General features: G+C 53.8%; 1 protein-coding gene across 6 annotated transcripts in view; it reads right to left on the reverse strand.

Moving 5' to 3' along the window:
• Rbfox3 (RNA binding fox-1 homolog 3) overlaps positions 1 to 5,106 on the reverse strand; it is a 307,520-nt gene extending 302,414 nt beyond the window's left edge. For all 6 annotated transcript variants that reach the window (XM_051159162.1, XM_051159168.1, XM_051159163.1 and 3 more), the window contains exon 1: positions 5,012 to 5,106. The gene's annotated coding sequence lies outside the window, so the exon portion shown is untranslated. The remainder of the gene's footprint in view (positions 1 to 5,011) is intronic.
• Positions 5,107 to 12,063: the final 6,957 nt, after the last annotated feature.

A 12,063-nucleotide genomic window follows, 5' to 3' on the forward strand; every position in this document is an offset into this window, starting at 1 on the left:
AGATGCCGAAGGCAGATGGGAGAAGATATTACAAATGCCACCAAGGCTTGTGACATCTGTCTAGAGACTGGCAGGTGGCTCCTGGAGCAGACCCAGCGACAGTTACTTAGGGAATGTCCCAAATCCTAGAAGATTCCAGATGCAGTTTCTTCTGGAGAAGACAGCATCCTTGGATCCTTCTCACCTCCCCTGACACCTCTCGGATGTTGTGTGACTCTGAGCCTCCCAGGACTACAGGGAGAGGCAGATGGCAGTGAGGCCAGGATGGATCTGGGCTAGCGGGACCGGGGAAGAAGACACAGAGAAACTTCAGGTGAAGGAAATCCTCCAAAGGGAGCGGAGAGGACAGGAGAGAAGGAGAGAGGAGGAGAAAGGAAAAGTGGAGGCAGAAGGAAAGAAAGGAGGTGAAGACGGAGAAGGAATAGAGAAGATGGAGGAAGAAGAGGAGGAAGGAGAGTCAGGAGGAGAGAAGGGGAGGCATAACCATGGGCGTCTAGGTCCCCGGGTGAGCCCCATGCACCCCCAGAACTCATTCTAGCGACTAAGGTGCTCAGAGGAGTTGAGAGACTGAGCCCCACACTGCTGAGACTTCTTCCCCAAACACAGTCAGCAGCAGCCACGGGTCCCGGAGTGAAACCATCAGGTATCTGAGGATGCTCAGATGAGCACAGGAGTCCTGCCCAGGAAGCCACGTGTGGGTCGGAGGGGCTCCACCCCTTCTGCCTAGCAGTAATGCTGCAGCAGCGGGCAGGCTCTGGACAGACAGATAGGAAGCTCTGTTTTCAAGTGGCTTCTGATATGTCTGGGCAAAGCCATGATCTCACGTTCCTCCCCACCCAGCAGACCTCGGGGCTGCTGCACGGAAAGAGAGGGTGGAGGGAAGCTCAGCCTGTGTACGGCGCGGCCCAAGGTGCCGGCATCCCCTGTGATGGATTCTGGTTTAACAGCTTTTAAAAACAAGCAGAGGAGATCCAGGCGTGATGGATGAGTACAGGAAACACGCTCATTCGGAGATGATTTATGGGATGTTGCCTGTTGTGCTCATGGGACGCAGCTCGAGGGTGCGGGGCCCTGGAGATGGATGTCTTCCAACGCCGAGCACTTGTAGGGTGCCGGCAGCTCAACCAGGAACACGCACGCACCATTCCAGCCCGAAGGGCCCCAGCCTCAGTCGCCTACTATTCCATACGAGGGCCACAGGAGGCAGGTGAAAGACTTGGTTTACCCGCCCTCAGCTTCTCACCTCTCAGAAACATTTGGAGAAGGAACAGCTGGCCACAACCCCTGGCTCCTCCAAGTGACACCAATAGTTCATATGACTATGGCTGGGAGTGCTTGAGAGTGTGGAGACAGAAGAAAGGAAGAGGAGGGCTGGCACGAAAGAGCGGTGTCACTGCTGCAACGCCCCCTGTACCAGTGGGTGACAGACATCTCCTTCCAGCACGTCTGATGGAGCACTGCCCATGGCCTGGCCACCACAACACCTCATTTTGCAATAGATTAATGTCCACCCATGTTTTTAGTGAAGGCTTGGTACTGGCTGCACAGAGAGATCCAAATTGACTCCGTATTGAAAGAGGTGAGCTTTTAAATAAGACCTAACGACAAGGTTCTTCCTAACGCACAAGAAATGGCACAGGGCAGGGTCAGAGGCAAGAAGAAATAATTTCCTCTCCCATCTTCCCTTGAGCAAGGACACTTTGGCAGTGACGGAGATCACGCTAAGTGGCCCCCCTGCATGTCAGAGCCATCTCTGGAACTGTGACCCAGCTCTGTTTAGGCCATAGGACCCGGCAGCTCTGTGGGCCCAGGGACTTCATCTCCAACCGCAGAACCACTCTTAGGAGAAGTTCTCCGCCAAGGAGTCAGAGCAAGGGATTCTCACACCCCGGAGCGGGGTTATGACATCACTGGGCATCACTCTGTGTTAGGGGATATGCCTGCCGTCTACCCTCCCAGAGCTGATGGAAAGACGACTGTCAAGGGCACAGAGAGGTGTGTGGGACCTACATCTGCACCATCCCCACACAAAGGATGGGCTTCCAATGAGTCTGCGCTCCCCTTGGCTTCACCCCGTGGGAAGGACAAGGCTTCTTGCCCTTGACAGCTGTACCTCCACACATCAGAGCTACCTTCTAAGCCCACAGGGATCAGAATTTGAGTGTGCTAGGCAAAGTGCCTCCATGTAGAGGCATCTGTGCCCTGGACTTCCTGGGTCCATCCTGGGAACCGGCTGGACTTTGTGCTTTCAGCTTTAGCGACATGACCCTAAAGAGGTACCTTGCTGGGGACGCTGGGTCTCCAAAGCATAGGAAGGTGAGTCTGGGTCAACTGTCCTCACTCAAGGAGGCATAGAGCCTGGAACTCCAGCAGCCAGAAGCAGGTGCCTGAGGCCAGCTGCAAAACACAGCTCCTCTGAGCCCCTCGGGAGGCACAAGCCATGATCTCAGAGTGTACTGAGTGCGTCCCAGCGTGGCTTGGGCTCACTGAATCGGGTCATCTCGGTCAGCACAGGACAAGAGTCAGCTCAATCTTGGCCTGACCTTCACCTCTGGGCCAGTAGTGGCCCTACAGCACCCCCTCAGTTGACCCCAGCTTCAAGTTGGACCTCCCCACCCTGCCCCGTTATAGAAGGCAGCATTGTACTCATCTCATCAGACCAGAGTCACAGCGAAGTGCTGTGGGGCACATTAAACACGCGACTCGGGAAACCAGCCTGGAACTGGAGTGAGGTCATGTCCAAACACCAAAAAATCTCAATCTTGAGACCAGCAGGAGTAAGGATTGCTCCCTCCCTGTTCTGTGCCTGTATACCCCGGGGCACACAGTCTTGCCCCCCCCCCCCACCTCTGCCATTCTCGAGGTAGTGACATAGTCTGGTGACCAGGTTTCAAGTTTCCTCGTAAGGACACGTCCAGCTAGCATCCTCTCCATGCACCTCGGCCCCAGCCAATGATGTACACTCACCCCCAAAACCCCTACCCACTCCTCAAGGTTTATATAGCCCTTATTTGCGCCCCCTCAAAGAGAGCTATATCACTGAATGGTGACCCCACCCCCACCCCTGCACTCACTGCCCACCCCGAACTGGGATCCTTCAGACCCTCCCACCTGGCTAAGCTTCATTCCTTTGAATCCAGCACCTGTATGTGCCTGGACACTCCGAAGGGAAGAAGCAGACTTCCATGGGCCAAGGAGCAACAAAGCCCCTGACTCATCCCTCTAGTGGATTCGGTTGGCTTCAATAGAGGAACACCCCACCCCAATCCATGGCCTCTGACCCAGCCCAGGGCCCTGGCTTTCATCTCCACCTCATCCACGTCCCGCTCAGCCATCTGACCTTAGCCCTATCCTTACACACCCATCTTCTAGGTGGTCTGACACATCCCTGCCTGGGGCATTGGCATCGGCCACGCCTATCTGGAAGGTTCTCTCACATCACCCTGCATAATCAGCAGCCTCCTCCAATCCCCCTCATCGGTCAGCTCAGCACACTCCCTCCTTTCCACTCCCTGACATAACCCGCAGTACCCAGCAGCTTGTTCTCCACCCACGACCAGGTTACAAACGCCGTGAGCACCTTTTCCTCTCTGTTCCCGGAGTCCAAAACAGGGCTGGGCTCACCCGAGCAGGCCTCGACGTACAATGGCCTGTATCCAATCAACTCATTAGCCACTGGGAGATGTGAGGACACGTTTACGGGGCCTGACTCACCTACATTGCTGTCACCCTTTCCCCTCATGACCGCATTTGCATGGTCAATCAGAGTTGCAGCTGCCCACCATCAGCTTGTTGCAGACCCCCTAGGCCAGGAGAAGATCCAAACCTCCAAAACCCAAGCACAGTGTCTACTGAGGGCTCATCCCTTTCATACACAGTGCAGAGGTGGTCACATGATCAAGGGGCGGGCTGCGTTGCCGCGAGATGCACACAGAGCTGTCTGTGGACCAGTGAGCCTGGTGCAAGAAGAAAACCCAGGGGAGACAGCTGGTCATGAGGGGACAGTGACCATTGCCCTGGGGAGGCAGAATTCTTTCTTACAGACTCTGAAAAAGGGTTCTGGGAAGCCACACTGCCCAGTGTCAAGTTCCCACTACATGCTCGGCCCAGTGAAGGCCATCACTGGGGAGCAGAGGGACGGTTCATTGGGGGCGGGGGGGGGGGGGAAGCACTTGCCACTGAGCTCTCTAACCAGAGCTCCCTCCTCAGAACACGCACGATGGGGTTAACCTAGATGTTGTCATCTGACCACCACAGCTTGAGGTATTTCCTAGCTGATGAACATGCAGACGGTGCAGGAGTTGGGGGGGGGGGCGTGCCCCAGGGAGAAAGCATGGAAGCATGGTACTCTGGATCCTCACAGCTCCTACCTCTGTGTGTCGTAGATCATAAAACTGAAATCACACGTGTAGCACTTTTCTTAGGGTCTGCAAACAGGCCTAGGGAATGATGAAAACTCAAGTGCCCTCTGAGCCCTGCAGCTAGTGTGGAAAGCAAGCAAAGTCTTGTGGGTTGCGTCTGAAACCCCAAGTGTGACACTGGCCCTGGTGGCTCATGTCAGAATCGACCTGTTGCCCAGCCTGAGGGGCAGGGTACCTCCCGCACCTCGCCAGCAGGCTGGAGGCTTGCGGCTGCTCAGTGGGCTTCAGGGCAGCCTGTACGTTACATCGCAGGGTCACATCCCAGCCCTGGCCACTAAGCACATCTCATATTGACAACCTGGCAGCAGCAGACCGACCACACAGCCCGCCAATCCTTCCCAAGCTAAGTCCTCCAAATTGTGCCAACGAGTGCCGGGGACAGAGAACCAAGTCTACCCCACGTTTTCCTGGGGACCTGTGGGCTCTCTTTGTCTTAACCAACTCACAGAAGCCACGAAGACGCAATGAACCGCAAACATTTGCACTGGGGCACCCAGCCACTGCCCTGCCACACCTTTGGAAGTGGCCTTACTAAAGTGTTTCTCACTGCAAACTCAGACGCCGAAGCAGGAGCAGGTGAGCAGTTGTACCTGGTGGAGCGGTGTCTTCTTTCCTGTAGCTGGGCCCCTCAGAGGACCCGATGAGGCGCCCTCAGCACGGAGTGTGGCCGGGAAGAGCGGGATCGCAGAAGAGTGTTAGGTTCTCACGGGTAGGTTTTCAACCTGAAGGGAAAGAAAAAAGAAAAATAAACACTCTGCCCAGGAAATAACCTTTGATATAAAACCAGCACTGGCACTAAACCACAGAGAACGGGGCCATAGCCTAGAGCTTGACACTAGGGATCAGCATCACAGGACCCCTGCCCCCCACCCATAGAGCACATAGCTTCTGCCTGCCCCAGGGGAGCGCCGGCTCTCTGGGAAGACACATCACCAGCACAGCAGTGCTTGGCACTCACCCTCCGCCATTCAGCCATCTGCCTGGGGTGTTGTCCTCTCTGGCTGCCCACCTCCTCTGATTCCCCAGTCCGATTCTCCCACCAATCTGTTCCCCGTTGCCTCCCATGTCCTCTTCTAGCCTCATTGCCAGCCTCTTCCAGCCTAAATTCTAAGCTCTCTCACACACACACACACACACACACACACACACACACACACACACTCACACACCACAGACACCTTGCCCCTCTCTTTTAGTGGGAATGGTCAGATGGCATCCCCACTCGAGCCATAGCCCTCCAGGGGCTGTCAGTTGGAAGAAACACTCAACACTGCTTTGGTGACCATGGTGAACTCGGCCTTTGGGAGCTCAAGGTCCACGACATTTGAGGCACTCTCAGAGAATGAGACCAGACGACAGACGCAGAGCTAAGGCATTCACGGTGGCATCATGGTAAATCTCCCACTGCCTATAGGACCCTTGCAATCTGGAACCTCTCCTACCACACCCCCTCATCTCTGTGGCCTCCAGAATGTCCCTGTATATGCAGGGTAATCCCTCAACAACCCCCATGCCACATCCTGTGTCCACTGTCACATAGCGAAAAGGTCTCATCTGTGAGGGCAGGAACTGAGTCTTCCTCGGAAGCACAGTTATTGTGCCCCACTGCGTGCAGAGTACAGTATCAGGTCCTCAAGTCTAGGCCAGGCAAGCTCATGATCCAGCTGAGAAACACCCACGGCACGCCTACAGCTGGCCCACAGGGGATGGTCTGCTAGCATGCTCAGCTTCCTCCTCTCTGCCGGGCGTGAAGAGGGCAAGTGGGGACCTCTAAGTCCCCGTGGTGTCTCCTGTACACACATGTGCATGCACACACACACACACACACACACACACACACACACACACACATTCCACATGGGAAGCAAAAGCCATTGTAGCCCAAGATTTTGTAACACTGTCAGCAACTCCTGTGGAGAAAGGCCCTGCACTAGAGCCTACGGCAGACTTTTCCCAAAGCCCCCAGAGAGGAAGCTGCACATGGCTGGATGGGCTGGGGACATCACAGATTCTTTGTAAATTAAATATCATCTAAGAAAGAAGCTTTATTTATAGGATGAGAGGCAGAAAGGGCCAGTGTGTGTGTGTGTGTGTGTGTGTGTGTCACCAGTGAGAGGATTCTTCACGCTGGAGGTGGAGGCAGGAAGATCAAGAGTTCAATGTCATCCTCAGCTACACAGAAAGTATGAAGTTAGCCTGGGCTACAACACACACACACACACACGCACACGCACACAGTACAGCACGCAGACTAAGGACCAACAAGAGAGTTTAAAATGACTCCCAAACCCAGAGAGCACAGCTCCCCACGCCACTAGCCCAGAGGAAAGCAAGACACAGCCTAGCCCACTTCAACAGTAAAGATTACAGGGAATATGCAATATTTTGAGAAAATGAGCCGCTGCCTCCCGCCCCCCCCCCCCCCGTTTTTAATTCGCTCTTGTAAAACTGGCTTTACCCTTCACTCCCCGAGTGCCTCATGAATCCTGTCTCCAGGTTTCATTATTCTGGCATCTGGTGGGAGCCTGACAGTGTTACCGTGGCTGCACTTCTTTTTTTAATGCCAGTCTGTTTTAATAATACAGTGTACCTTTTGGTTTGGTGAAATGTGACATTATTCCAGGCACCCAGAGGCAACGGGAAGGGCCCTTATGTAATTTACGTGTTCTCTGCGCTGTGTTTAACACTCCCAAAGCGGAGGGCTGTAATTTGGGAAGTGATTCTTCCCAAGGTCAGGGGAACGGTTTGTGAAGCAAAGGCTGATGGCTGCCTGACCTGAGCTCATGCCAGGAGCCCAGGAGCCCCAGCTGGAGGACTCTGCACCTTAAATCATAAATGGTCCCAATTAAAAAATAACAAAAAAACAAAACAAAACAAAAAAATCCCCGAATACCCAGCCCAGCTAAGGCCAAGTCACCAGGCTTCTGGAGTTTAAGCAGATCTTAATGATGTCAGGGACACAGCCAGAGTGTTGGGGGTGCTTCTGCCTCCCACCACCAAAGCAGTCCAGGTGTTCACCTTTTAAAATGTATCTTTTCACTTTGTGTGTGGGCGTACACATGTGGAAAGGCGTGTGTTTGTGTGCGCGTGCGCATGGATGCCGGGAGCTGATGGCAGGTGTCTTCCTCATTTACTCATTATTTTCTCAGGCAGCATCTCCTGCTGAACCCAGAGCCCACCAGTTAGCATAAACCAGCTGATCAGCGAGCAGGGCAGAGGTTCCAAGCAGTTACCACCGTACCCAACTTTTTATGTGGGCACTGGGCAACCAAACTCAGCCCGTCACGCTTATGTGGTGGTGCGTCATCTTCTGAACTATCCCACCAGTCTCTCCAGGTCCCATTTGGGAGCCTGACATGGCAGACTGGGTCTGACACCTTAGGCTCACCAAGGAAATGCTGATCATTGAGCCCTCCCACCCCCATTCCCGCCCCCCCCCCCCCGTGTTCTGGCCCTTCCAGAAAGCACCACGGTGAGTCCCTCCTTTGCTGGGGACAAAGGGACACCGCAGGGGCATGTCCCCAGGAAGCTTGCAGAAGAGACACACAGGCAGCTACCACAGGGGAGGTGGACAAGCCCAGAGGAAGGTGGGATCTTCCTTTACAACGCGTCACACCTCGGGTCTGGCAAACGGCAAATGCTGTATCAAGACATCTGAGCAACTGAGGGAATAAAATGTCAGTGAGAGAGACAGGGAAACCACCACACTCCTGGGGGAGGGTGATTTGGCTTTCCAGATAGAGCTGTGACAGACTAGGGGGGCAGGGGGAGGAGGAGGAAGAGGAGGAGGAAGGTGAGGAGGAGGAGGAAGGAGAGAGGAAGCAGGGCAGAGGTGCCGCATGACAAGGCCTCAGGAGAATGTCTTTCTGGGAATATTGAGGTGGAAAAACACTGGTTTTGGACAAACCAGGAAGAGGGCCTGTCCCTGTGAAGTCGGGAATCAGACCTTGAACGCCTCACCAAGGACTTTATGAAGTCACCGGGAGAATGTTTAAGTGGGATGCAGATTCATGTCTTAACTGTGCATCCTGGTGTCCGTGTGGACCCCGTAGACGTGTGAAAATAAGACAGGAATCTCAATTGACTGCCACAGGCGAGCAGATGAGACATGCAGGCTTGCTAAAGGGCAAGGGGGATGCTGGGGGATGTGGCCAGCGTTGTTCAGAAACCAGCGCCGCGTGGGGTTGATACAAAGGACAACACAAGCCACTCCAGAGCTTCTCGGTAGAGTTGTGTACCCCTTTCCAGCAGAAGGGTGGGGGGCGCCTCAGGATGTCAGGGGAGGTTGCCTTGGGAAGGGCTCATTGTGTAGAAATTTCTTCTGAATAAAACCTTCCATCTTGGGGTTCTAAGGATGATCCGAGACAAAGCTTATTCCACACGAAAGCTCCTTAAGCTCATGAAGCAATTAACGCAATTCCTTCGGGAAGTCCCTGAAACCGAGCAGATTCACTAGGTCCCTCCCTCCCCAGGATATATAAGCAGTAAGGCCTGCCGAGGAACACGCTCACACTAGCTCAGCCGCCTAGAAGCGGGCAGAGCTCAGCTGAGTTACCTGCGAAAGGCTCAGACCATCTCAACTGCCTGAAAGAAAGGCTTTCCAACCTGCTGAGCTGTCTTCAGCCTGTGCAGTATGCTTCAGGGCTCTGGATTTCCTGAGCTGTCACCTGTGCTGGGGTGACCTTTGGCCATGCAGCTGTCACCTGTGCTGGGGTGACCTTTGGCCATGCAGCTGTCACCTGTGCTGGGGTGACCTTTGGCCATGCAGCTGTCACCTGTGCTGGGGTGACCTTTGGCCATGCAGCTGTCACCTGTGCTGGGGTGACCTTTGGCCATGCAGCTGTCACCTGTGCTGGGGTGACCTTTGGCCATGCAGCTGTCACCTGTGCTGGGTGACCTTTGGCCATACAGCTGTCACCTGTGCTGGGGTGACCTTTGGCCATGCAGCTGTCACCTGTGCTGGGTGACCTTTGGCCATACAGCTGTCACCTGTGCTGGGGTGGCCTTTGGCCATGCAGCTGTCACCTGTGCTGGGTGACCTTTGGCCATACAGCTGTCACCTGTGCTGGGGTGACCTTTGGCCATGCAGCTGTCACCTGTGCTGGGGTGACCTTTGGCCATGCAGCTGTCACCTGTGCTGGGTGACCTTTGGCCATACAGCTGTCACCTGTGCTGGGGTGGCCTTTGGCCATGCAGCTGTCACCTGTGCTAGGGTGACCTTTGGCCATGCAGCTGTCAGTCTTTGACTCAATTCTGTTCCTGTAAGTGACCCCTACTTCTGTAAGTAACCACAGTGCCACTCATTGGTTTATCAAGTTGGTCTTGGTGATATCCGTAGTCTGGTCTGTTGTTTGTTCCCTATCTAGGGTGGGCATTTGTCCAGGTCTCTCCTGGGAACGTGCACCCCAACAGGGCTTAAGTGTGTGTGTGTGGGGGGCCCCATTATCTTCACTACCTATGTTAAAAACAGCACATATCCAGGACCGGGAGGACCGAGGCAGGAGTTTAAGAGTTAATACATTTCGAGGCTTGTGAAGCTGTAGAGGGAGCTGGAAGTGGTTTAGGGAAGAGACCTTCCTGCTTTGGGGGCCTTGGTTAACCAGCCTCCAGGATGGCTCTTGTGATCCCATCTCCCTACCCCTGTTGTCCTCCGCCTCCCAGCTGGGTCATCTGTGTGAACAAAGGACACAATAAGTAAGGCACACACAAGCTCAGGTTACCAAAAACAACACCTGTCGCAGGGGCCCTCAGCACCTCTAATGAGAGGCCACTCAGGCAACAAGAGGCTGAGAGCCCATTGGGTAGGAACTAGCTGCTAATTGCAGGCTGGACTCAGTCTGCCTCCAGCCCAGGCCCACTGGCAGCGGGGAGCCTTTGAGATACCTTGAGCTCTTTTACTTTTTTTTTTTTTAAAGATTTATTTATTAATTTGTATACAACATTTTGCCTGTACTTATGCCTACATGCCAGAAGAGATCACTAAATCTCATTACAGATGGTCATGAGCCACCATGTGGTTGCTGGGAATGGAACTCAGGACCTTTGGAAGAGCAGGCAGTGCTCTTAACCTCTGAGCCATCTCTCCAGCCCTGGGAGCTTTTTTAAAAGACACGTTCTGGAACCCCAGAAACTGAGGAGCAGGTAAATGACTGTTGTTTGAGGCCATCACGTTGGCAGGTCACCTGTCCTAGAGTGGCAGCTAGCTAACCGTTTATGGGAAATGTAAGTGTGGCCTGAAGCTGCAAGTGTGCACGGAGCAGCCAGCAAGGAGGTGGAGGGGGCAGAGCTAGCAGAGGTGATGTGGGGTCACAGCTGAGACTCTCCAGGAGCCAGTGGGTAGGGGGAGTCTTGCACAGAGGAACAAGGGGCCTCAAAGGTTAGAGCAGCAGCCAGGCACCCTTTCAGCCCAGCTGCCAGCCCCTGCTCATCTTTCAGACTTTTCTATCGGGGTCTCTCTCCCTCGACAACTAAGGCAAAGCTACCAGTTCCCAAGCTCCCTGATCACAGCTGTTGTGTTTCAGTGTGCTGCATCCATCCAGCGCCCTCTGCGAAGGCTGAGGATTAGGTCCTGCAAACAGTGCCTGATATAGCCTAGGTCCTCCGTGCTATGGGAGAGATAGATGGATCGATGGATCGACGGATCGAAGGATGGGTGGGTGGATGTGTGGGGTGGATCAACAATGAGTGCATCAATAGTTGGGTGGATAGATCAGTGGATGGGTGTGTGGTTCAATCAATCACCCATTTAAAGCATGGATGATAGATCAATGGTTTGATGTATAGATGGATGGGCAGATTGACGGCTAGATGGATAACTGTATCAATTGATCTATGGATTGATAGAAGACGAAAACCTTAAACTACATCAAGTAGCCCAGGTCAACTGGTGGACAAGCAATTTCTCTTCTGAATAATCAGTACTTTCTCTCTCTCTCTCTCTCTCTCTCTCTCTCTCTCTCTCTCTCTCTCTCTCCCTCCCTCCCTCCCTCTTCTCCCCCTGTCTTTCTCCCCCTTTCCTACTCCTTCCCCCCTCTCTCTTATACACACACACACACACACACACACACACTGACACTCCACACACATGCAGACAGACACACATGTCACACATGCAGACAGACAGAAGGACAGACAGACAGGCACACACACACACACACAGACACTACACACACAGAGATTCACAGACACACATGCAGATAGACAAACAGACAGACACAGTCACACATATAGGTAGACTGACACGTGCGCACACACACAAACACACACAGACACTCCACACACAGAGATTCACAGACACACATACAGATAGACAGACAGACAGACACAGTCACACATGTAGACAGACTGACACGTGCGCGCGTGTGCGCGCGCGCGCGCACACACACACACACACACACACACACACACACACACACACAGGTGCTCTTTTGCTGTAAAGAGAAGCTTAGCTGGGATAGCAGAGGATGTGGGGAGGGGGAGAAAACCCTAAAGTTGATCCTGACAGGTTTTGTGCTAAAAACAGGCAAGAGTCTGTGGGAAATGCAGGCATTCCCCTACTTCCTCCAGGAATTCAGCAAACAGACAGCCCGCACCCAACTGCACCAGGCAGCAGGAACAAAGAGTGTGTACCCTGTGTGGCCCC

Source organism: Acomys russatus, chromosome 16 (genome assembly GCF_903995435.1).
Source record: "Acomys russatus chromosome 16, mAcoRus1.1, whole genome shotgun sequence".
Taxonomy (NCBI): Eukaryota; Metazoa; Chordata; class Mammalia; order Rodentia; family Muridae; genus Acomys; species Acomys russatus.